The sequence below is a fragment of the Lepidochelys olivacea genome (genome assembly GCF_965140295.1).
Source record: "Lepidochelys olivacea isolate rLepOli2 genome assembly, chromosome: 5".
Classification (NCBI taxonomy): domain Eukaryota; kingdom Metazoa; phylum Chordata; order Testudines; family Cheloniidae; genus Lepidochelys; species Lepidochelys olivacea.
The window spans coordinates 57,104,856-57,131,543 of NC_140415.1; the positions used below are offsets into that span (position 1 = coordinate 57,104,856).

The following is a 26,688-nucleotide window of genomic DNA, read 5'->3' on the forward strand; positions in this document are numbered from 1 at the left end:
ATTAGATGGCTTTGTTTTGGATATTACCTATTGGGTAGCAAGAAAGATTCTTCTGAATTTACTAGTGTAGTATTGGTAAGAGTTGGTGTTTTAAAAATGGGATGATCACCTTCCCATTTTTACATTAACATCAGCCAAGGTGTCTTTTGCCTTAGAATTGGGTTAAGTACAAGACAAAATATATCTTGTTATAGAACAAGGGAAAGGTCTGGGGAAATGCTGAAACTTATCAGGTCATTTTTGGAGCTCTAAAATGAAGTTAGATATACAAATGAAAGCAACAATTACAAATGTTAGAATAAAATTGATGGTTCACACTTAAAATTACCTCATATTTATAGGTTTCAGAGTAGCAGCCGTGTTAGTCTGTATTCACAAAAAGAAGAGGAGGACTTGTGGCACCTTAGAGACTAACAAACTTATTTGAGCATAAGCTTTCGTGAGCTACAGCTCACTTCATCGGATGCATCCGATGCATATTTTCTAAATGGACAACCAACCTAATTCTCAATTACTGAGAGAGAATCTCCACTCATTGATATATTTTGCTTTCCACAGCCAAATCTCTGTACAACTGTTCATGAATGATGTATCCGAGTATTTGGATTCTAATATCTAAACTGTATTGTTAAATCTATTCACCTAAATTTGGGTTATTGCTGATTATGTACTCTATGTATCATATGACTTTTAAAAACTAACTTTCTATTTGTGGATAATCTAAGCACTATACCCAGATGTACATACACTCTTTCACCAACACATATATATAAACATTAGCTTTAATAAAAATGTTAAATATGTCACTGAGTTTGCACCATTTCACCATTATGTTGTCATTTTATATTTATTTATTAGCACACTTTGTTCCTTCTGTTTATTTACCATTGTGTGCTGGATTATTGTTCATCTGTTCTTGGATCTTGGAATGCTAAATTAATACGGTCCCTGGAATCCAAGAGCAGCCACAGTGGCTTTCTGTTCTGAGCACAGTTTGGCTGGACTGGAGAATCTGGGCTTTAAGGCTGAGCCTGGGTAAGAACTGCAGGATTTAGCCTGACATCTCTATAGAGAGAAAATGTTTCTTTGTGAAATGTTTACCATTCCAGTCCAGAGAATAACACTAATGTTTGATGAAACTCTGATCCAGCTAAGAGCCTCTGCTGCTGACATCATAAACTGTTTTCCCAAGAAAAAAGGAGCATGAGAGCTTCAATGGAATAATGCAATGGCAGTGGAATTCTGAGAGCCATTTACTTCTTGGGTGTTTAATCTTAGATTAACTATCAGTGCTTGGAAGATCGTCGGCAGCTGTACAGTAAGAATGGCAGACTCATGAAACCACTGGGGAAGAACAGTTTTCCTTGTAGGTGCTGAGGCAGGAGAAGAAAGCTTATTGAAACATCACATGAAGGCTAGAGGAGGGTTTGGTGGAGGAGTTTTTCTTACTAACGGTAATGGCTGTGCCTCAGGGAGGGGGGCAGGGATGAGTTATTGAACCTGGAGGGAACGGCTATTGAATTTACTACTCAAAAAAATCCTGTTACCTATGTAGGGGAGAGGCGATTACAGAGCACGTGAGGCAGGGGGAGTAGGAGGAGGATTTACTTTGGATATGACGTACCAAAAGGATTATTGGACCTGTGACATAGTAGAAAGCAGATTACAAGGAACATTAAGAAGCCTTTCATGGCAGTAATACAGTATAGGCATTGCATCATCAAGATCCAGGAGACCTTAGGTCTCTAGTGATCTCAGTCTGCCAAGAGGTGTTTTAAAGAAATATAAAGAATTAAGGAGAGTGACAGTGCTTTAACAAGACAAATGTTTGCCTCGCACATGCCCCGCATCAGCCAAGATTAAACAGTGTGAGGATGGTGCTGTGTCAGTACCAGAAGAATGTGGAGATGAGCAAATCGACTGTCACAGATGATTTGACAAATTCTGATTTGCTTGTAGGAAAATGTCTGTTAATCCTATTAGGGAGGGAGAGACAGAGCAAGGGAAAGTCAATTACTTGGAGCAGCTAGAAAAGTTCGGATCACAGGTGGATCTGATTTATTTTCACGCGTGTGTTTTTTGTTTGTTTGTTTGGTTGGTTTTTTTGGTCTTCCGATGCTATTAGTCAAAGTCCCTGTAATTTCAGGTGTCCGATCAAAGAATCGGTTCCTCTGAACTTCTCCAGCAGGTGCAGGAGTTGTGTACAGCCAGCCACTCGCGCAGGAGATGTCCGCTCTAGCTGAAGAGAAACAGCATTCTTCACCCTCTCAGCCTAGAGGAGAGGGAAAGAGGACCTCTTTCCCTTTGCGCGCCTGGGAAACGTTTGTTGTAACCTTTCTTCCCCAGTGTACGGCTGTTCCACCGGCAAGGACTGCCTTAGAGCCCCTGCTATGACTTGAGATGGAGACACATTCGTTCTAATGTACATGTTTATTTCTATACGCGCAGGGGGGTGGGATGCATTTTACCCAACTTAAGGCCAGTTTTCAGCACCAGATGTTATCTACAGCTGACTTTCAACGTGGAGTCAACAGCGCTGGGGTTGCAGGCTGGAGCTTTGCCCTGGCTATGATGATTTATAGGATCTTACTGGGGAGGCTAATACTTCCCTTGCATTAGCCTGTTTGGTATTTATGTGTGTTGATTCTGATAGAGCAGCGTGGCCTTTAGGTTTTTACATGTCTCCTGACCCCTTAATGCCTTAGCCAACGAGTTGTTTGTCTTTGGGGCTTTGTCGGGACATGCTTAAGGCCAATTCTCAAAGTTGTTGTTGTGTTTTGTGTTGTTTTGCACTATTGGACTAAATAATAAAAGGAGCAAAACAGCCGGATCTTTCTTTTCAAACGTCCCGATATCGGCTCGATGTTTAAAGAGCGGTCAAATACATGCCCCCAGCCTGCCATTCCAACGTGGACTGTACTGTTCAAACGCTGTACATTTACAAATAAAAGCCAGGCCAATGGGGACAACGTAGACTCCTCCAGTGTGTAATATACAAATCAGTGCACCATTAGGTAGCCTCACACACAGCTCTTCGAAGTGGTGCGATAACTCATTTATGAGGTTAAGGCAAAGAGAGAAAAGGAGAGAGGGACCAGGGGTGTTTAATTTTAAAACCCAATCCGCTGATCTTTTTGGAAATTGAAATTAGAGATTAAGGACCCGAGCCCTCTCCCTCACCCCATATTTGCCCAATTGTTCCGATGCCATCAGTGTGGTTATTTGCAGAGTAAAGCTCTACTGGGGGAGTCAAAGTGGCAGAATCTGCCCTTACATTTTCGCACAAGAACGCGTACCAGCGTTCGCTATTTGGGGACTGAGTGGCTATTGTGTGCGTTTGGGTTTTTATTTTTTTTCTTCCCTTTGGGTCTGACTGGCATTTTGCCTGTTATGGAGCAGAGTAATCCCATAACTTTTAAAGTTGTGTATTCAGAGTCTAGAGCAAAGAGAAACCGCCCCTTAAAGTGCAGTCGTTTATTGCACTTTCACTCTGCCTGTTTATTTACACCTACAGATATCTATGGATATGGACCCACACTTTGAACTAGTCCCTAAGAAAATTCCCTGGGAAAAGTGGGAAGCAACTATTCTGTTTATAACCTTTTGCTGCCTGTTCTCTTGCTAGGCATTCAAATATTACATTAATTATTGCTAATGCCTGTAACAAAGTGGACTTCATTATAGTTCAGGGGATTTTTACCCACCTTCAGCTAACATCCATAGAAAATCTAGCCGCATTTTGTACACACATAAATTGATGGATCTCTTTTTTGTTTTGTTTGATAAAGGCTGATTTTGAACGGGAGGGACATTACAGTTGTCTTGTCAGTTCAGTATGATTCGAAAGTGAGCCTGTGTAGTGCTTTAGCCTGCCCTCAGCAATCAGGCTTTAGACTCACGAGGCTTTGATTGTAGGAGTTGCCTTATTTGCATTGATGAGGATGAGCCAGCTGCTGGAGCATACAGAACTGCACCTGACACAATCACTGAGTTCAGGATTAGCACAGGGAATCAGGAATCCACTACGCTATATGGCAATCTCAGCCCTACATTAGAGTCACTCATGCAAAATGACCCAAATTTGCAATGAACACAATTAGCAATCCAAAAATGCATGTTAATTTAGGGGCTGACATTTTATTGCGTTTATTATTAAATATAACGATTATATACAGTTTAGTATGCAAGGCTGAGAAAGAATATTAAGCTCTCCTCCACCCCCCCCCAACCCCAATAAACATTTGAACTGTTAGATTCCCCCTTATATTTGGGAAGGCACTAAATTTTGTATTTTGCAATACAAAGGCTCTTTTTCTGCTATTTGCTTGCAATAATAAAATATGGAGCAACCGTTTTTTAAAGGATCATTTCAGATTTATAAGATAAAAATCCTTTTGTACAGTTTTCCTTCTGTGTTCAAAACCTACACACACTTAAATCACTCACTACTCTTCTTCATAACAGGAAGCTGTTTCATCAAAGTTAAACTGGATGTGTTAGATTCTAACAAAGTAGGGTTTTCTTCCCCACAAGATTGTTGAGTGTATATTATAAAGAAAAAACTGAGGTATGTTTCCCCAGGAATTTAGTGTATGTAGGTATTGAAATTCTCACCTATGCTTTGAAAAAACATTTTGCAAAAACTGAATAAGTGATAATTCGGAGCAAAAGCTTGCAGTTCAAAAGCTAAAGCTCCCATTGGAGAACAGAAAATTTAATGAGCTTTTAATGGAATGCAATGCTCAGAGTAGTAAATTATTTGTTAGTTGACGATGCAATCAGCATGCTGATTAAGGTTGCTTGGTTTTTTACTAAACATTAACTGAATGAAAACGGTTAGTCCTTGTTGTTCTGCTTGGGGGGCTTTGGTGAAGCAAATGGACTTTCAGAACAGAGATTGTCAATAAAGGTGAGTGCTCTCCAGGTGTCATTTGAATATGGTGATAAAATACTTCTGATAAATATTTAAAAGCATTTTAAATCCACAATGTTCGCCTAGTGTATTGTGATCTCTGTTTAAAGAAACAGTGGGCCTAGAAAGGCCTCAGGACAGATCCTGTTTCTTTCTCTAGATATATAGATAGATTTTATATTTCATTGCTAATTTTAAAAAAATGTTACCTTCAAAATGCAAGTTTAAACATAAATGTATGTAAATTATAGATTTTGGGGAATTGAGCCTGCAATAGGAAACAAAAATAACTAGGACACTAAAGAAAGAATGACTATTCCCTGGTTAGATTAGAAGAAAACGTATAAATAAGCCATTTTAAATCTAGCTGAATTTTATATGTAATAAAAAAATAACTGTAAAAATATTTTTTTTTTGCTAAAAAGATGTTATTCTGAAGGAAACCCCATTTTTATATTTCAATTATGTCTTCTTCTTTTAGTGAACTGGGGGGGGGGGTGAACAGTGGCATTAACACCACAATAGAGAGGCTGTTTATTGTTCTCTTATGTCTGTTGACTGTAAATATTTAGTCCATTGAATCTTTAGACAAGTCTTGGATTGACTGTGCTTCTGTTTTGAAACAATGTTTATCCTTTTGGTCATCTGTTTGCTTTGATCTATAGATTTATGAGAGACAAAGGGGAATTAAAAAAAAAAGAATGATAGACGAGGGGCTTTCCATTTTATGTTAACGATTGCAAAGTTCTTCTATAAATCCCAATTAGCTTAATCATCGCGTTGTCCACTAATAATGATCAGGTACCCTTAAAATCCAATAAATAACTATCTATGTGTTTTAACTATTCCTGTTTATGACCCAAGAGGTTAAAAGCCTTTGACTGGCATTTGACTTCTGACCTCATATAAATGTTATCTTATCAGTTCCTGCTTGTTAGCTTGTATTGAGTGCTTGTCCCTGATGGCTTTTAGATAAAGGGGGTTTTATTATATTTCCTATTGAAACTGAACCATTTGCTTTGTTCTTAGTCTGTAGTTTCAGCCCACATAGTAACCTTGTAACCTAACAGTTTTGCTGAATGGGCTGAAACCCAAACTATTTACATTTTATATTCAGTCTTCTTTTTATCTTAGCTCGCTGGGCAGAATCTGATGATATTGTCATGTTTTGTTTTTATTAATAATCATAAATGTAGATCATACCTACAAACTAAGCTCTGAATATCAGAGAATTTTTTTTATAGACAATTTAAAATAATTGTAGGTTTGGTCAAGGCGAGACGAGTTAATCAGATCATGTCTGGAATCCCAAATCTCAGCAATCTTAATGAAAGAGCCATTCGATACATATCTTTAAATTCTCAGATATATTATTTTAACAATCTATTTTATAAGCTTTTAAAAGAAAAGAATGGTGTAATGTTGCCCACGTCTTTCCTTGTGCACTGCAAAATGAAGTCAGGATCTCTTCTTGGCGTGTTTTTCTGTTGAACTGTGTGTCATACGTACACACGTATAGACTTGTATATATCGGTATGATGACTGACAGGTACAGTAGGCATTGCTACTGTCATATACATATGTAATGTGCACTTGTATTTATATATACCTAAATGTATTTAATAATTTTTATCATTACTTGCAGGGATTGGGGGAGGGGGGGAAGGGGAACAGCTCTAGTTCCTCTATCTGATTTGCAAAAGAATAATGTATTCCTAAAGAATAGTTTAGATTGATTTTCCTGTAGAAATTGGACTATAATCATAGGGAAAGAATGAAAAGGCAGCCATCTTGTGGGTGTCATCTTGTACTTTTTATCCTTAGTTCTTTTCCAGTCAGCCTTTCTTTGGCTATGATATTGCCTTTCACCTTAATTAGTCTTGAAGATAATACATGATATATAAAAATATATTTACATCATTCCTTATGCTAGAGGAAAAGTTGCATTCCCCTTTGGTACTTCAAGCAATCAATGTCTAGTGGTTACAAGAAAACTATGTCTGTCTTGATATTTACTCATACATATGAATGAAACATCATTTTTGCATTGCAAGGATCTGTGTTGTAACGGATTTACAAAAAGCAAAAATGTAAGCAAAATTTTATTCTTAGGAACAAGATTAATTTGTCTGCAAACTAATATGCAGATATACCACTCAATAAATAGGAAATCTGCTGCATGCTCCCATTTCCAAATTAACTTTGGGGTTTCTGATTTTATGATACCTATTGCTGGATTAATTAGTTATTGTTTTGATTGTTAATACGTCCAGCGTTGGCACTGATCAGCATGAGTGCTATGAATATAGACTTTTTTGAGATCATATTTTAGTAAAAAGTATACTTACTTCCAATTCCAACTTTATATTTCAACTATTATATTTTTAATTTTGGACATGGGTTAAAGATATCAACTGCAAAAAGAAAAATATTCTAAAAGAATACTGGTTCCTATGTAAATTAAGATATGATCAAGTGTTACCTTCTGCCTTCATAAACAAAAATTCTGCATTCACTGATATATTTTTGTTAAAGACGAAAACCAGAAATACTACCTCAAAGTTATACCAGTAAACGTGTGAGAAATACCAGGTGGACATATTCATCAATGGAAAAAATGTAGTCAGTGCTACAGTCATTTAACATGCAGACACTTTGGTTCAGTATAAATAGCCATAGAGCGTATTGATTATTGGCAATCTACAAATAAACTGTAAGAAGTAGCATGAAAAGTAGCGGGGGGTTGTTTGGAGACCTGCAAAAATATATTGGAAATTAATTTTTCATTCTTCTTTCTAAAAACTAGGTTTGAAAAGCAAAACAAAATAGCAGCACTAATTAGTGTTTGTTTGTTCAGCCCTTTGTAAATGCAAAGCTCTGTCGAAGTGCTAAGTGTTATTAATAACTCTGAGAACCCAGATAATTCGTGACTTTGGAGTTTTCAGAATAATAATATGCACACAAAGTCTACTTTCCATCCTCCGGGGAACATAAACCAAACTTTTGTTCCTTCTATTTCGGAGGGATTTTTAGAAAGCTTTTGCAGATGGTAATTGCAGAGATCTATTTCCAGGATGAAAAATAAATGAGGATTAGGAGGGAAACAAGGATACTTCCCCCAAGAAACCACTTTCTAGTGTGTATTAATAGTGTAATAGACAAAAGTGATTTTTTTACACTCTTTTACTTATCAGATAGTCCCTCTGAGTCTGCTTTGATATGGACCATACTCTAATGACACTTAACCATGGGGAAATGGTTTGTTTAATTTCTAGTGAATGTGGAATTAGAATAAATACGTTTCACATCTATATTTCATCTGATTTCGTTATGGCACGAAAAAGTCACTCTACTTCAACAGTACCAGACACGGAGGGAGTATGGATCTAGACAAAACTCTTTAATTACTACTCTTACTGTGTTCTATTACATCCTCTAACACAGTATGAATATACAAAGAGAAATCCTTCAACTTTTTTTGTCTCCAAACACTAATTTTACTGTTGTTCTAGAGACTGTTGTGCAGTGTTCTTGTAAATGTGTCAAACTTTGTAGTACCTTATGAGCTTGCTTTTTATTCATCAGCGATGGTATTAATTCATGTGGCAGGCTCTCCTCCTTTCTTTCTTGAATAGGAACAGAACACCCTACAACGGATTAATTTCCTTGTATGTATAAGGATAATTAACTCATTCTCTTCCTTTTTAATGGTATTAGTATTAATGTTCTGTAGAATGGATATGCATATTTCTCCGAATCTGTTCATATTCCGACTCCACGCCCCAAATAGTCTCAACTAAATTCAGATCGCTTATCTGATTGTCTCACCACTTACAAAAAAAAAAGACACAGGTCTTTTCAGGTGATGCACCTTCCCCACCAAAGAGCCCCAGTTGCAATGCAGAGAGCTAACAAAACAAGTTTGTTTGTAAGATGATCCTGCTGAACTCTCGAAAGCTGTAAAAAAGCCGTTTGGCATAAAGTCCCCTAAATCAGACCTAAATCATTTTTTCCCGCTAAGAGAGAGGAAAATAGCTAGAGAGTCTGGGGAGACACGTAAATCTTGTCCTGGGCTTTGTTCGGGCTAGGGCCGAGGGGTTGATTCTCAGTAACTCCCAGCGTATATAGCCTGTTATTTATGTCCTGGGCCCCCTGCAGTGGGTGCTACCTTGTTGTGTATGCGAATTGCTGCCACCCTTCCAAAACACCGCGCAACTCGGGAAAAGTCAAGCACGGAAAAGTCCTGATTTTCATTTAAATAGTCAAAACCATGATGCATTTGGGCTATTATGATAGGACAGCTCCCATGAAAAGATTATTTGAACTACAAAGGCATTCATTTAGGGCTGGCGATGCTGCAAAAGGGCCTGCTAGAAATTAGCAGCCTGTCCTGGTATTTGGAGAGCAAGAGTGACAACTTATTGGAAGTTCTCAAGGAATCATTTATATTTCACACTCCACTAGGCAGCTGATTTGAGATTGTCTGTTAGCATAACAAAGGCTCTGAGCCTGTGAACTTCAGAAACCTTTCGACCTCTTAGCTACTGGCATGAATAGCCCCCAGCCCTGCCTATAGAGATCTCCCAAAGCTCCCCTGTTCGTGGCTAAATTGTTAATCAGGGTAATTTAATATAGTTTTCAATATGCCTCATCTCTTATTGGGCAAGGTATTCACAGATTTCCCCCCTCCCGAAAAAAGCTCTCTTTCATTCAAGTGTGTGAGGGGCAGCTGCAGAGAGAACCTTTCGAGTCCCCCTTGAACTGCGATGTAGCCACCACTGTGGAGATCAGAAAGGGAAATTCACAAGCAGCAGCAATCCCTTTCTCTGGACTCCAACCTGAACCTGAAATTCCCGACTGTTTACACCAGCCTCCCCAGCCCTCCCAAACAGACACAACAAAAAACTCGGGTCCAGCCATAACTGAAGCAATTACACCGCCACAAAGTTCCCATATGCCACACCTCCCCTTTTCCCCACACAAGGAACCCCATCACACACAACAACAGTCATATAGCCACCTGGCCATTTACCACTCTTTATACATACATACATATATAGACACACACACTCCCTCTCTCTCTTCCAAAGTAAATTTGTTTGCTGAAAAAAGACCTATCACACATACACTCATTTTAAGCCAATTAAAATTAAAACCTAAGAGGCCTTGTAGGACTTTATTCAATAGTATGAAAAACATGTATGAAATTCAGATTTTGCAATACTGATTGATCTCAAAGGAGACAAGAAATGCCTTTCCTTCAGTTTTCACCACTGCAGCTCCGAAGGAGTAAACCCAGCTACACAGATACATTAATACAGGACTCTTATTGCAAATCATGCTTCTATTTCATATAAAGCTAAATGAAAAGAGCTATTTCAGAGGGGAAAAAATACTGAAATCACTATTTACATTTTTCCCACCTCCTCCCCTCAAATTTAAACAGGCTAATCCATGGCTTCCAACTGGGCTAGTGACTTCAAAATTAAAATCTACACTTGATTTTTGTCCTTTCAGATATCTCCCTTTAGTCTGTGTGGTTCTTTATACGTAATTTTTGTTCTTCCCTTGTATTGTCTGAGTTGGGGATCAGTATATTGCTTACAGTGCATCCTTGATAATCCTGGGGCAAATTCCTTTCTCCTTCTCACACCCCAAATCTGGTTATTTTAGTTTTCATCTGTGTTTTTGACTCATTGTGTTGACTAAGGTTGCTGAGCCCAAAGTTTCCCTGGTTCAAACTTTACAGAGTGTTAGAGGTATTGATTTTGGATCCCCATCCTTTGGTTTTCTGACATACACCCGATTGCTGGCTACACTGATCAGAGCTGCTGAAAGATGCGGGGACAGTGGTAGATTATTTGCTTACAACATTAGTGAAATGATCATGGGGACACAGGGTCTATTGAAGTCAACTGGAAATTTACCATTTACCTCAACTGCAGCATGTTCAGACCTTAGATATGCAATATTAATGGATATCATTATGTTTTTAACATCACATACTTCTTGTACACAGTCTAATATTTATTTTAAAGCCCTAAAATCATGTCCCAGTCACATTAATATCAAACAAGTAAAGGCAGCTTTGAGTAAAGAGCAAAGAAAACACAGCTGTGAATATAACATGTTGAAATCTCAAAAATATTCAGTATTTTTTCTTTCCAAGAAATAAAGCTTCCCTCTCGCCTCCCCCACCCCACCCTTTGCTTTTTAGATTTTAAGTGCTTTTGCATCTGGTGTGTATAGTAATCATACAATGTTCTTCTTAATTTTGAATTTCCTTATTTAAAGTCTACAGTTCCCTTGATGTAATACTACTGTCTACCACTAATTTCCAGATTTTGGCAAAATATGTGCGTAAATGTTTCCAATAAATAGACATAACTTTTACTTTCCAAAAAATGTATCTTGAAGATTTAAAAATGAAATAAATAAGATTGTGTCTTTTTATAGCAATTCGGGGGGAACCTCTTGTTTCTTTTAACTATGAGGTGGTGAAATGACATCATTTACATTTTTTCCATGCTTTTGCTTATTATCACTTTTCTTTTTTCATTAGATTTTTTTCCTTCATTAGAATTTATGATCCATAGCCATCATTACACTTTCACATCTCTGAGTTTCTGTTGAATTTTCTTTGAGAGGTTAACAAACGTAAAAAAGGAGAAAGGATGTCTTTGCTCTATAGCATGCAAAGGTACATTGTATTAAGAATGTTTGTTTTTTATTTTTATTTCAAATTAGTTCCAGAGTCTTAATCAAAATAGTTATAAATTGAGTTGGAAATCAAGTTCATTTGGGATTAAGGAATAATGTGAGCTTCCTCCCAGAAAATAAAGAACTGTTTTGCTGCATATCAGGCTATATTTTCTTTTGGTAGTTTCAAAGCTGCTTCCATATAGTGGTACAATTTGGGCCTGTTGTATTTGAAAATAAAGGATGTATATTTGGGATGGTGTTTGACAGGGGGAATGAACGCAGACACCAGAACAATTATATTACAATCCCATTGGGAATGCCAGCACCAAATTTAGCCAGACTGATGGGGCACTGTCTAGACGGTCCCTTTTGTGTATCAGCTGTTTTTTCCCTGCTTTATTGTCCTCTCTGAATGTATGACTTGAAGCTGCATATGGATCCCACACATAACCATTCCTGCAACCCTACTTTGCTATAAAAACCTCTTATGAGCATCAGGATAATAATCAAATGCTTTGTGTATCTAATACACACACACACACACACAATTATACAAATAAATAATAGTACTTTATATGTAGACACAATTATACTATTTATTAGTGTAAGTGCATGTGCAAAAGTGCACTCATACTAATAAATAGTATGATATACATGCACACTTATTGTACTAATATATAACACACACACACGTCTTATAATTAAAATGCAGTTTGGTAGAATTAGCAGTTAAGGTCGTAAGGCTGATGAATGAGAACCCTGTGTAGTGGCTGTGATTCTGGTGTACGTCTTTCTTATTAGAGAAATGTAGATTAGGGTAGAAATGTTGCTCTCTTTTCATATACTCCACCTCTTCCCAAAAGAAGATAGGAAATAAATAAAACAAGCAGGTTTTGTGAAGAGGCAATTAGGAACTATCTTACATGTAGATTACAACCTTTCATTTTTGAAAAGGGCAAAGGATAAAAAGCAGGAATATTTATGAAATGTTTACACTGTAATTAACAGCACAGACTGCTCAGTTTTTCACTTACTAAACCTAATATAGATCTGAAATTAGGCATGTTCTAATAACCCTGAGCACTGGGGGCCACTTGCTTGAATTTTGTTTAGAAAAAAAAAGGTGCAGACAGGGCTAATATCTGAAGGGAAGTGACTACTGTATAGTTTAATATGTACTTAATCATGATGGGGAAAACATTTCTAATAATCTGAAGTCATCATGGCTAGAAACATCCAATGAAGAGGTTCTTTTTTAAAACCTCCTCGATAGCATGAGCAGGTTAGGAGACTCTACTGCACACAGTCTGGAAAAATCTGAAGTAGCGGGCCCCAGCATATGGAAATCTGCAGTGAACTTTCCAACCCCATACCCTTCACCATTTGCAAATAGCCCTGTTTTTTCTTAGGTACACTCTGAAATTATTTTCTTTGGTCACTGAGATGCCACGTTTTGCTTGTATCAAGTTAATAGCCGTATTAACTTAGTATCTGTTTTCTATCTTTGATTATCAAGGACAGTGACCATAGCATTTGGGCTTTGCTCTGGCTCCTTGCACCTTTCATTAGGCCACACCCTTTTTGACTTTACCAGTTCATTACAGGTATGGCAGTGCAATTTATGAAGTAGCATGTGGAGTCACATATTGTAGTAGTTAGCGAGGCTCTTCAGCATGCCTGCCAAGAGAACATCTCATTCTTGGGTACAAAACTTCTAGACATACTTGTGGCTTCAGTATTTTTGTTTCACCTATGTTCCCCCTTGCACTGCATGGCACCAAAGCAAGCCAAAGAGCAGAAATCCATGCCAACAGAAGACCTAATTCACAGAATTGAGGAGTGGTAACTCTGCAACATGGTTCTCCCTTTCTCTGTGGTTGCAAAAGCCCTCCCTGATACACACTGTGACCGGGGCGACACAGGGGTTTGGGGGCCATGTCAGACAATATGGAAGCAGAGCTAGGGCAGCACCATGCTCTACAAGTAGATTTCTGTGCAGAAATTATTACTGCTTCTTGCATGCCTCAGTGTTCCAACTGGATAAAATCAGGAGTACAGCTTAGGCGCCAGTGTTGAGCACCATTAGTTTAAAATAAGAACGTAACTGAAATGAACCCAGTGGACTCAGATTAGTTCTTAGTGAGCCACAAAGTGTATTCTAGCGAGCATAAGTTTATGGCCACCTTCACCCAATTCCACACTTAATCTAACAATAGTTCTACTTGCGGCATTAAAGCATAACAACTGTACTTTTACGTATTTACTTTTTTAGTCTAAGGAAGAGTCTCTCGTAGGTTGCAGCTGAAATTAGCAGAAGAAAAGGAAACTCATCAGTATAAAGGAACTTACATTTTGGCTGTATGCACTGTACTTCACCTGTGGATAAATACAGGACTCGAGATTTCAAAGTCATGATGCTCCCTGCTCCCTCATAGTCTAGCACAAAATCTCCTGCTCTGGACAATTCAGATCTGATCCATATTTGTGGCGGGCTGGGGGAGGGAGGAAGAATGTTTGTTTCCTGATTTCAGTGAATAGGGAAGGATACACAAACCTACTCAGTGATTTACTGTATACTCTGGCATGTCATGTGCATTAAACGGTTGTAGAATTATGATTGTGATGATAGGACTTGGTGCCTGAAAATCAAAATCGAAGTACAGAAGTGGTGCGGTCCACAATGACTGATAACTTCACTGTGGACACTGGTGGAAGGAGGTGCTGAGTACTACTGACACAAGGCAAAACAGGTATAGAGGAGATTCTGGAAACATTTGCTCCACACTGCTCACACCATTCAGAATATCAGGGTAAGTCAGATTCCATAATTCATAGGGAAGTCCCGGTCACCTATACAGCTGTTTCACTCATGGTGGGGGCCGTCGGGGCATCAGTGGCAGAGTCCAGCTGCTGAGGGGTAGTGACCAACTCCTGTAGCATATGAGGAATAGACAGTCACCTGTGGGAGAGTAAAGGTTCACAGGTTAGCAACTACCCCCAGTGTAAACCATTGCCAGTTACAATGACATATGGTGCACGGCCAGAGGCACAAGCCAATGGTTTTTCAGAACTGCATTGACAGGAAATGTGGGCAAACTAGTAGACTCAGTTGTCCCCTCACTTGCCCATTTTATATGTAAATGCAGCTGTCAATTGCTATCAGGTCCCATTACATGTATGGTATCAATTTGTTGAAGTACAACCAGCTGTTATGGTTCCCAATACAATGTAAGTTGCATTATGCTGGTGTCATTGGCAAGCTTTTCCTGTGTGCAGTGCACTGTAGGCAGCAACTCTGGTAATCTGGGAACAGTAATTTCCTTCCATTGCATAACTTGTGTGTAATAGAGACCTCTTCTGGGGGCATAGCACAATGCTGGCCATAAAGCAAGTATGCGATGATCCATCTGTGATGGTCCAGATGAGAAGTGAATGCCATACAGTCAGATCACTTGCTGCACAAACACATTTTAGGGGATGGGGAGCTAGAATATGTATACCCTCCTGTCATAAATATAAAGGGAAGGGTAAAACCCTTTGAAATCCCTCCTGGCCAGGGGAAAGCTCCTCTCACCTGTAAAGGGTTAAGAAGCTAAAGGTAACCTCGCTGGCACCTGACCAAAATGACCAATGAGGAGACAAGATACTTTCAAAAGCTGGGAGGAGGGAGAGAAACAAAGGGTCTGTCTGTAGTCGTCTTGGCCGGGGACAGAACAGGAATGGAGTCTTAGAACTTTTAGTAAGTAATCTAGCTAGGTATGTGTTAGATTATGATTTCTTTAAATGGCTGAGAAAAGAATTGTGCTGAATAGAATAACTATTTCTGACTGTGTATCTTTTTTGTAACTTAAGGTTTTGCCTAGAGGGGTTTTCTATGTTTTTGAATCTAATTACCCTGTAAGATATCTACCATCCTGATTTTACAGGGGGGATTTCTTTATTTCTATTTTTTATTAAAAGTCTTCTTGTAAAACACTGAATGCTTTTTCATTGTTCTCAGATCCAAGGGTTTGGGTCTGTGGTCACCTATGCAAATTGGTGAGGCTTTTTATCCAACATTTCCCAGGAAAGGGGGGGTGCAAGTGTTGGGAGGATTGTTCATTGTTCTTAAGATCCAAGGGTCTGGATCTGTAGTCGCCTAAGCAAATTGGTGAGGCTTTTTACCAAACCTTGTCCAGGAAGTGGGGTGCAAGGTTTTGGGAAGTATTTTGGGGGGAAGGACGCGTCCAAACAGCTCTTCCCCAGTAACCAGTATTAGTTTGGTGGTGGTAGCGGCCATTCCAAGGATAACGGGGGTAATATTTTGTACCTTGGGGAAGTTTTGACCTAAGCTGGTAAAGATAAGCTTAGGAGGTTTTTCATGCAGGTCCCCACATCTGTACCCTAGAGTTCAGAGTGGGGGAGGAACCTTGACACCTCCATTCAGGCCTGTCCACTTGCCACCTCACATAATCCAAAGCACTTGCTCTTGTGGAGCATTTTCTCCGGCAAGGGGTGCAGAGGTAGCTGTGCAGGCTGTTACTGAATGCAATGGGCTTCACACCTCCACACATTCCAGCTGATTAGCTACAGGAAGTACAGCAGTTTACAAGTAATGGTCTCCATTGCTATATAATCAAGTATCCAGTTGAAGCTATAACTGGGAAAATATAACAGGGATACCAAGTGCTCAGATATCATGGCAATGAGCGTAATATAAATGCCTAGAAAGATAAACTATATTATCAAACATTGTTTTAATAAAATACTCAGAAGTCTTCCAGAGAATCAGTCTAAGCTGAGTTGAGGAGTATGTATAATATGCACCCTTTTCATACAGTAATGCTTAAATATGACAATGCTGAAGTTACAAGAGTAGGCATGATGCACAGCCCCTCTCTCCATCTTTGTTTCTCTACTCCCAGACAGAGCAACAATCTTCTTTTCTTTCTCTTTTCCCTTCTTCTTCTTCTTTCTTTCCAAAAGAATCCTTTCAAATCAACACAGCTAATAGAGCTTTTATGGAGGTAGACCCCTACCCTGCCATAATTCTGTTTTCCAATAGCCATGTTTATTTAAGTTAGAATAAACCCATTGAAATCAGGTTGAGGACAGTTTCTTGTAATCTTGAGTTATTTATAGATAAAATGATTTACATATTTGTGAACTATCTGCTGTGAGCACAGTATTACTGCAGGTTTTTCTTTGGGGATTACAACACCGTTTAAGCTTATTTTCTTGTTTTCTACATCATGTTGTGATCTCCTAAAGGAAATAATTTATTCTCTTTTTCTTTCTCCTTAAGGTAAAATGCAACTTTTTCTACGTGTTTTCAATAGAGTAATATAGTTTATCAAATAGCTTTGTTTGAGCTAGGATTAGAGTTGTATATGGAGAGTATATGCTAAAGAAAATCACACATACATGCATGCACACAAAAGGCTCAGGAACTTTTCCTCTTGTGGTATGAGAAATCCAGAATATCTTTATATGAAAATGTTGGTATTCATCTAGCACTGAATCTTCACACTCTGGGCTGGATTCTGATCTCACACTACCATAAATTAGGATGAACTCTACAGAAGTCAACTGAATTACACAGGTGAATAAAATGGTGTGAGATCAGAATCCGGCACATATATTACAATACCAAATTGGTATGCAAAAATACTCTGCTTAAGTAAAATGGTTACAACACAAGCCACCCGTGCTAGGAAATTATCAGCTCAGAATATAGTTCTAGGTCATCATTTAATATAATTGAGAATAGGCATTGCCACACACATAGGTGGGAATTTACACTGGAAATCACAAGATAAGCTCTGGGGCCTATCTTCTATAATCAAGAATTGTGCCTCTAAATAGCCTCTAACAGCCAAAGAAGTTTGTTAGAAAATAGGTTTTGAAAAGTGGTAAGTAACATTACTGGGTGAAATGTTTAACCCTAGAGCAACTGCCAGTCAGCAGAGAACTTCATAACCTCCAGAATACAGGAAAGGGAAGTACCACCCAAGATCAAAATGGATCAGGCTCAAGATACAGCTGCAGCTGCGCCACAGGAGTGCTTCAGTAGACATTACCTATGTTGACAGAAAGGGTTCTCCCATCCGCATAGGTAATCCACCTCCCTGACAGGTGGCAGCTAAGTTGATGGCAGAATTCTTCTGTCAACCTAGTGCTGTCTACACCAGGGGTAAGGTCAGCTTAACAACACCGCTCAGAGGTGTGGATTTTTCACAGCCCTGAGAGGCATAGCTAAGCTGATGTAAGCTCCTAGTGTAGACCAGCTCTCAGGGTAGAGTTGAAGGCTGCTTAAAAGCAGGAACAGTAGGCCAGAGACAGCAGTCCGGAAACTGATTTCCGAAAGAAAGCAGGTCAGCTGAAGAGCTGGGATTGAGGGCATGTCTACACTGCAACTAGGAGCAAGACTCCCAGCTAGTGCATTAAAATAGCAGTGTGGACGTTGCGGCACTGGCAGAGGCTTGGACTCGCCACCCGAGCTTGGACCCACCCAGTGCTCTGGGTCTGAGCTCGGGTAGCTAGCCTGAGCCTCCACCAGTGCCACAATATCCACTCCAGGCTGCCTTTTTTTCAGTGCTGTACTTTGAGCCCTGCTAGTGTGAGTGTGTCTGGGAGGCTCACTCCTAGCTGCAGTGAAGACATACTCTGAAAGGCTGAAAGCCAGGCCTAGAAGCAGCCTGTTGCTGTGGAGGGGCTCAGGGGTAGCCATGGAAAGGTGGGTATTTGGAAGCAGCCTGCAAACAAGAGGGCTGTGTGCATGAGTCCAAACAAGATGGACAAAGGGAATGAACTCTGGCTGGTGAGGGCCTGGGGTGGGTGTCCCTGGCACTAGGCCGGAGGAGTCCCACCTTACAACCCCTGGACTAACCTACCCTTAGGTGCTGAATTAGGAGCTGATAGTTACAAACAAAATATAAATCTACAGCAATGTGCCTAGAGTAACTGCAGTATTTATAGGTTTCAGAGTAGCAGCCGTGTTAGTCTGTATCCGCAAAAAGAAAAGGAGTACTTGTGGCACCTTAGAGACTAGCAAATTTATTTAAGCATAAGCTTTCGTGAGCTCACGAAAGCTTATGTTCAAATAAATTTGCTAGTCTCTAAGGTGCCACAAGTACTCCTTTTCTTTTTGCAGTATTCATACGACACCTTCACCGCAAGCCTGGGAATTTAAGTTCCTACCTCTGCTAGACAACAAAAACCATGGACAGGGACACTTTGAACAGTTTGAACAGTTTGTAATACACCAGGGTGCCTGTTACCCTTAACTGTCCACTTTAAACCCTTTATGCATAACAGTCTAACCCCCAATTGCCCACTTCATTTCAAGTGACCACCTCCAACATGCATTACCCTTTCTGTTTAACAATCTGTCCTAATTCCTATTCAGCTAAGGCTTGATCTACACTAGTAATGTATGTTAGTATAACTACATTGCCCCCTTGAGTGATGTAGCTATATTGACCTAAGCCCCAGTGCAGACAACACTATGTCAACGGTGCTAATAAGTGATGGTCACATAAACACCACCTTATACCAGAAACCTACTGACCCACTATGCTTACTTACAAGCCTCCAGCTTTCATCCAGACCACACCACATGATCCATTGTCTACAGCCAAGCTCTACAATACAGCCGCATTTGCTCCAACCCCTCAGACAGAGACAAACACCTACAAGATCTCTATTAAGCATTCTTACAACTACAATACCCACCTGCTGAAGTGAAGAAACAGATTGACAGAGCCAGAAGAGTACCCAGAAGTTACCTACTACAGGACAGACCCAACAGAGAAAACAGAACGCCACTAGCCATCACCTTCAGCCCACAACTAAAACCTCTCCAGCACATCATCAAGGATCTACAACCTATCCTGAAGGATGACCCATCACTCTCACAGATCTTGGGAGACAGGCCAGTCCTTGCTTACAGACAGCCTCCCAGCCTGAAGCAAATACTCACCAGCAACCACACACCACACAACAAACACACTAACCCAGGAACCTATCCTTGCAACAAAGCCCATTGCCAACTGTGTCCACATATCTATTCAGGGGACACCATCCTAGGTCCTAATCACATCAGCCACACTATCAGAGGCTCGTTCACCTGCACATCTACCAATGTGATATATGCCATCATGTGCCAGCAATGCCCCTCTGCCATGTACATTGGCCAAACTGGACAGTTTCTACGTAAAAGAACAAATGGACACAAATCAGACATCAAGAATTATAACATTCAAAAACCAGTCGGAGAACACTTCAGTCTCTTTGGTCACTCGACTACAGACCTAAAAGTGGCAATTCTTCAACCAAAAAACTTCAAAAACAGACTCCAACGAGAGACTACTGAATTGGAATTAATTTTCAAACTGGATACAATTAACTTAGGCTTGAATAAAGACTGGGAGTGGATGTGTCATTACACAAAGTAAAGCTATTTCCCCATGTTTATTTCCCACCCTCCACACCCCACTGTTCGTCAGACGTTCTTGTTAACTGCTAGAAATGGCCCACCTTGATTATCACTACAAAAGGTCCCTCCTGCCCTCTTGCTGCTAATAGCTCCCCTTACCTGATCACTCTTGTTATGGTGTGTATAGTAACACCCATTGTTTCATGTTCTCGGTGTATATAAAATCTCCCCACTGTATTTTCCACTACATGCATCCAATGAAGTGAGCTGTAGCTCATGAAAGCTTATGCTCAAATAAATTTGTTAGTCTCTAAGATGCCACGTGTACTCCTTTTCTTGTTGTTGGTAAAGGCAGTTTTGAGTGTGTTAAAGTGTATATCCCAGGCTTTATCCTCATAACATATTATGTGGTATGTAAGGGCTTGGCTATAGATAACATTTCTTGATGTGTTTAGGGTGGTTACTAAATCTATGAAAGTAGGTGTGGTGATTTGTGGGTTTTTTTGTACATAGCTGTCTGAAGGGCTCCATTGTTGAAGCTGACTTGGTGGTGAGGAAGTTGATGCTCACATGGGAATGTTCCAGAGAGAGCTTACTGCATAGGTGCTGGTTGTTGAAGTTGTGTCCAGAGAATGAAAATGTCATTGACACATCTCAGGTATCTCATTGGTTTCATGGTGCATTTAGGGTGACCAGATGTCCTGATTTTACAGGAACAGTCCCGATTTTGGGGGGCTTTTTTGTATATAGGCACCTATTACCCCTCCCCCATCCCGATGTTTTACACTTGCTATCTAGTCACCCTAGGTGCATTTGTCCAGAAATTCTTCAAGGTGACCCATGAAGAGGTTGGCATATTGGGGAGCCATCCTAGTATCCCTAGCTCCCCTTGGGTTTGGAATGGGCCATTCTACCTTGAATGGGCCCTTACAATATGTGCTAACTACTTATGCTAAACAGTCTGTTCCACCTTGCATTTTTCTGTGAAGCTGGGAGTATCTGTCCCAGACCTGAAGAAGAGCTCTGTGTTTGGCTCGACACGTTGTCTCCCTCACCAACATAAGTTGGTCCAAAAAAAGATATTACCTCACCCACCTTGTCTCTTTAATATCCTGGGACTGACACTGCTACCACTACATTGCATATAAGTGCCAGATTCTCATTAACACATCACTTTGATAGTGTAAGAATAGTTTCTTCACACTCTAGGGCTCTTTTTACACTACCGACGTCAGTGTTGTAAAAGGGCCTGAGTGTTTATGAGAATCTGGACCAATATATCTATGGATAGAGATACATATCATTATATAACTATATCATATTTTTGGAACTTAATATCATATTCATACAATATATAGGCTCATAAGAATGAGGCAAGGATTGTGTATCAACCATAATTTTGAACTGCTTAACTCTTGATGGATTGTGTCACAACTTTACTGACATCTGAACTTAGTTTTAATGACCTTTCATAGTACTTTTTCCAAAAGGGAGAAAAATCCTTACTCAAAATGTATAAGTGTTGTCACAATACAAGATAATAATGGCTCTTCAGGAAACCAGGGCAGTTGCAAGCAAATCTACACTTTTTGAAATCCATATGACTAGGGCTAGGTACTTCCTTTAGGCCTACCCTTCAGCATTTGGACTGACTATAGCGTTATTTCCCCAATCACAGATCCTTCCATAGCTATTTCAGCCAATACTGTTTGGATCTGATAAAATTCATATGGAAATATTTATACAAATTGAATGTATCATCCATGTCTTAGATAAATAAAAAAAGATTGCAACAAAAATGAATTAAAAAAGTGTGTTTTGAAGACCTTTATTTAGGGAGTTTTTAAATCGTGTTTTGTTAGATCTCCCACAGTCTAAAAACTGAAGACCTTTCTATGCTGGGTGGGCATTCAAGATGGTATAGACATTTGTAAGATAAAGTGTTTGCTCCTATATCCTTTGCCCAAATGCCCTCCTCTGGCCACTGTAGTACAGTGTGTTGTTTGCTTGTAGACTGTCATCATCTGCACCAAAGGTGTATTTTATTGATCTTGTGTCTGTGTGGTTTTTTTTTTTAAACCCCCCCCCCCCCCCACACACACAGTTTCTCTGGCATTCTGTCAGTATAAAATATATCACTATTACACCTACATTGGAGATGTTTTTGGGTGGTAGGGCACTGTGTAATAGGGGCCTTTTGGCTCACTTTAGTATTATGTTGTTACTTTTTTAAAATGCAAAAATCAATTAGATGACAATGCAGAGAAATATTTTCCAATCTTCTTTTAAAAATATTGTAGCACCTTTTAACTTATAGGAACCAAAATGTTATCTTACATCAGAAAAAAAATGTTACATTTACTCTCTTTATTACAATTTGAGATAACTGGAAGCTTTGAGAGAAGATCATTCCCTGGCATCCAGAGTTTCAGCTAGGAGCACATTTTGTTGTCCTGAAAAATGTTAAAAAGAAAGTAATTTTTCTTATTTATAAATTCTACAATGCAAAATTAACTCCATTTTTAAAAGCAAGGTGCAAAATAAATGGAAGTTGGTTATTACATTTTAAAAGCTTTTATGGTACTTTACACAAAAACTGCAGGTCCTCAAACAAAAATGTTCGAGAGAAAACAATCCTACATTATTTGAGAGATGAACTGTAAGACGTCTTTTCTATCTCTAACATAAGTTTCCTGCACATGATACGTGGAAAGACCTTCATAATTCAAGACAACATGGACAACTAAGTCCCATATCTAAACAATTCACAGCTATGAAATTATGAGGCTGCGGTTTGGCCTACCTGATTTGGATATTTTGAGAAAATGAAGCAACCCATTAATATGTTAAGCTTAGAAAAACAGTAACTACTTTTAAAACACTACACATGTCCTTCCACATGCACATCTGCCCAATGGCATGAACGTCCATTTGAAGATAACATGCTTTTAGTAGTTTTTAAGGCTCCAATTCAGGAAAGCATCCCTATTCCAAAAGAGCACTTATCTTTAACCAGGTTTTTAACTCCCTTCCAAGTCACTGAGACTAACCAGATGCATAAAGTGTACTTAAGAGACTTTCTAATTTGGTACCTAAAAATGTAGGGCCTGACTCTGCAGGGTGTTGAGTACTTCATGGGAGTTGTTGGGAGCTGAGCACTCTCACTACTTCAATGGGTGTTAAACCCCTAGCTCCTTGCAGATTAGGGATATAAAATGATAGACAATAGAGTAACAACAATTAATTGGTACCCAGCTCTTATAGTATTTTTCATCCTTAAATGTCAGAGCACTTTAGACAAGTAGTAAGTATTGTTACCCCCATTTTACAGATGAGAAAACTAAATCCCATCCTAAAGTCACTCAGGTGGTGAGACAATCAGGGTGCAGCTATCCCAAGGGGAGAACAGGGGGTCAAATAATAAACAATTAAATCAACTGATTGTATACAAAGTGATTGTATTATAAATGTGTATCAAGTAAGGTAGTTTATGAAAGCTTCTCTGACTGCCTCTCCCCTCCCAGAACACTCAAATGCAGGCAACTCTCACCTGTTCCTTGCTTCATTAAGGACAAGGGAGAACCTGTAGGTCCCAGCTGAGATGGAGTGTTAGGTGGAAATCCTCTAGTCACCCCTCTGCAATAGTCCCCTGACTTTAGTGTGGGTGGTGCCTCCACCTGGACGGGCACTGTATACACCCCCTGTACCTCAGTTGCTTCCAGGAACAAAAATATAAATATTGGATCTTACATATGCAAAAACCACCCGGACCAGAACCAAACACAATTTTCCTTAAAAGTTATTCTAGCACCAGACAATAGAAAATGCGACAGATTAATATAGGTTAAGTTGTTATAACTGTACCAGTTCAGTAGGGTGGTGCTACAATAGTTCAGTTAATGGCTGCAGCTTTCAATGGCGACATAAACCTAACCAACACTCCTAGCATTATACACACATCCACTCCATCACAGAGCGCACACGATCTCTTAAGTGTATCGTCCTGGGCCCTCTCTTGCATTGGCGCACTGAGTGAGCAGGAGTTCAGGCCAGCACTTTAAGTCTGGCAAAGGCAGGGCAGGTGAAAGGAGGAGGAGTGAGACAACTTTGTATTATGACCAGCTTACTTTGCACAATATTAGCTGGCAGTAATGACTGTTATATTAGACAGCAGTAGCCCCTAAGTTCACCCTTTTTTCTTAGACTGAACATAGCCACACTGAGTCTAAACACCGTCTCTTCCACCCAGCAAGCATTGCCCAGGGGTAACTCACTCTTCCCTCAGTCATCTGAGCCAAATTCAAACCTGTTGCACAACTGTCTCTGGCTTCCGCTTTCAAGGGCTAGTTGCGGAGAAGGAACCCATGAGCTAGGGATCAGCACTGACAAGATGTCATTTGCAGTGTAATTTTAACCCTGGTTATAAGAACATAAAGAAAGGCCATGCTGGGTCAGACTAATGGTCCATCTGGCCCAGTATCCTGTCTTCCAACAGTGGCCAATGCATGTGCTTCAGAGGGAATGAACAGAACACGGCAATTAACCAGTGATCATCCCCTGTTGTCCAGTCGCAGCTTCGAGCAGTCAGAAGCTTAGGGATATGTACACAGACTGTACATGTATGAATTCATGTATTTGTGTAGATCTAAAACCATGCTCATAATTTGTACTGCAACATTTAGCTTCACCTCACAACAGGGAGGTGTGCAACTCCAAGCACCTAGCATTGTACAACTAGGAAAACACAAGTAATGAGCCATTAAATGGGAAAACATTGAAGCAACTTGAAACCAAAAAGAAACCCCCTGTCTAGGAAAACTAAGGGCTTGTAGTGCTGTAGCACTTCAGTGTAGACACTACCTATGCCCATGGGATGGATTCTTCCATTGGTGCAGGTAAGCCACCCTCCCAAGAGGTGGTAGCTAGGTTGGAATTCTTCTGTTGACCTAGTGCTGTCTACACAAGGACTTAGGTTGGCTGAACTACACTACTCAGGGTTTTGGATTTTTCACTCCTGACCAATGTAATTATGCCAAACTAATTTTCTAGTGTAGGCCAGGCCTAAGAAAAGAGGAAATTTCCCCCAACCTGAACCACCAAAGTTGGAGAGAAAGAAAAAAGGAAAGTGGTTTGAAGTGAAAGGTGTCCAGAACAGAGGGATAGTCTCAAAGGCCAGGGCTGGGAGCTGCTGTCTTTGAATACTGGATCCCCTGGTACAGCTAGGAGACATGCTGGGAGACTGAGCAAAGGCAATAGGTAACTTGTATTAGAAAAGGGATTTTTATCTAATGTGTAAATGACCGGAGGTTGCATCTTTATGTTTATTTCCCGTGTAACTTGTGTTTGCTTCCTGGTGCTATTTCATCTTTGAAGCTGTGATTCTTCTATTAAATAAACCATTGTTTATTTTTATGGCAAACAGGTCTCTCTTGTGCAAACTGTATGGAGTTTGTGTCCCAAAGTGAACTGATAGCGGGGGACAGATTTCACTCTTTTGCAGGGGACGAACCAGAGGGGAAAAGTCTGAGTGTCTCACAGTTAAGAACTTAGGGTAAATAAATTTGGAAAGACACAGGACTGGAAGAGTTGTTGAGGTCACCTTTCAAGAAATAACTAGGCTGGTGGAAGTCACTTGTAGGGTGGTTACTGGTGTCAGGGCTCTGAGCCATAGCAGCATAGCTGTCAGGGTTCCTTCCCCACTTTGAATTCTAGGGTACAGATGAGGGGACCCCCATGAAAGACCCCCTAAGCTTATTCTCACCAACTTAGGTTAAAATCTCCCCAAGGTACAGACTTTGCCTTGTCCTTGAACAGTATGCTGCCACCACCAAGCATTTTAAATAAAGAACAGGAAGAGAGACCCCTTGGAGACTTCTTCCCCCAAAATATGCCCCCCAAGCCCTACACACCCCCTGTCCTGGGGAGGCTTGAGAATAATATCCTAACCAATTGGTTACAAAATCATCAAAGACCCAAACCCCTGGATCTTGGAACAATGGAAAAATCAGTCAGGTTCTTAAAAGAAGGATTTTATTTAAACAAACAAACGGTAAAAATCATCTCTCTAAAATCGGGATGGAAAATACTTTACAGGGTATTCAGATTCAAAACACAGAGGATTCCCCCTCTGGGCAAAATCTTAAAGTTACAGAAAACAGGAATAAACCTCCCTCTTAAAACAGGGAAAATTCACATAAAACAAAAGATAAACTAATCCGCCTTGCCTGGCTTACCTATGCTGGTTGCAATATTGGAGACTTGGATTAGGATGGGTTGGAGCAGATGGATTTCTGTCTGGCCTCTCTCAGTCCCAAGAGAGAACAACCCCGTAAACAAAGAGCACAAACAAAAGCCCCCACCCCCCAAGATTTGAAAGTATCTCGTCCCCTTATTAGCCAGGTTAGCTGAGCTTCTTAAGCCTTTACAGGTAACAGGATGTTGCCTCTGGCCAGGAGGGATTTTATAGCACTGTATACAGAAAGGTGGTTACCCTTCCCTTTATATTTATGACAATAGCATTAAGACACAAAAGGTAACAGGTCAGACAGTGACAGAACCCATTACTCGTCCAAGTGACCTCCATAACATCACAGCTAGTCAGTGACAGAGCCAGGAATAAACCCAGGTCTCCTCAATCTCCAAAATATGTACATAAATT

General features: G+C 39.8%; 1 long non-coding RNA gene across 1 annotated transcript in view; it reads left to right on the forward strand.

Annotated features, from left to right (window-relative positions):
- The first annotated feature begins 4,776 nt into the window (after positions 1 to 4,776).
- Positions 4,777 to 26,688, forward strand: part of LOC311520411 — a 30,979-nt gene continuing 9,067 nt past the window's right edge. The window contains exon 1 of the long non-coding RNA XR_014711591.1: positions 4,777 to 4,909. This is a non-coding gene — a long non-coding RNA (uncharacterized lncRNA). The remainder of the gene's footprint in view (positions 4,910 to 26,688) is intronic.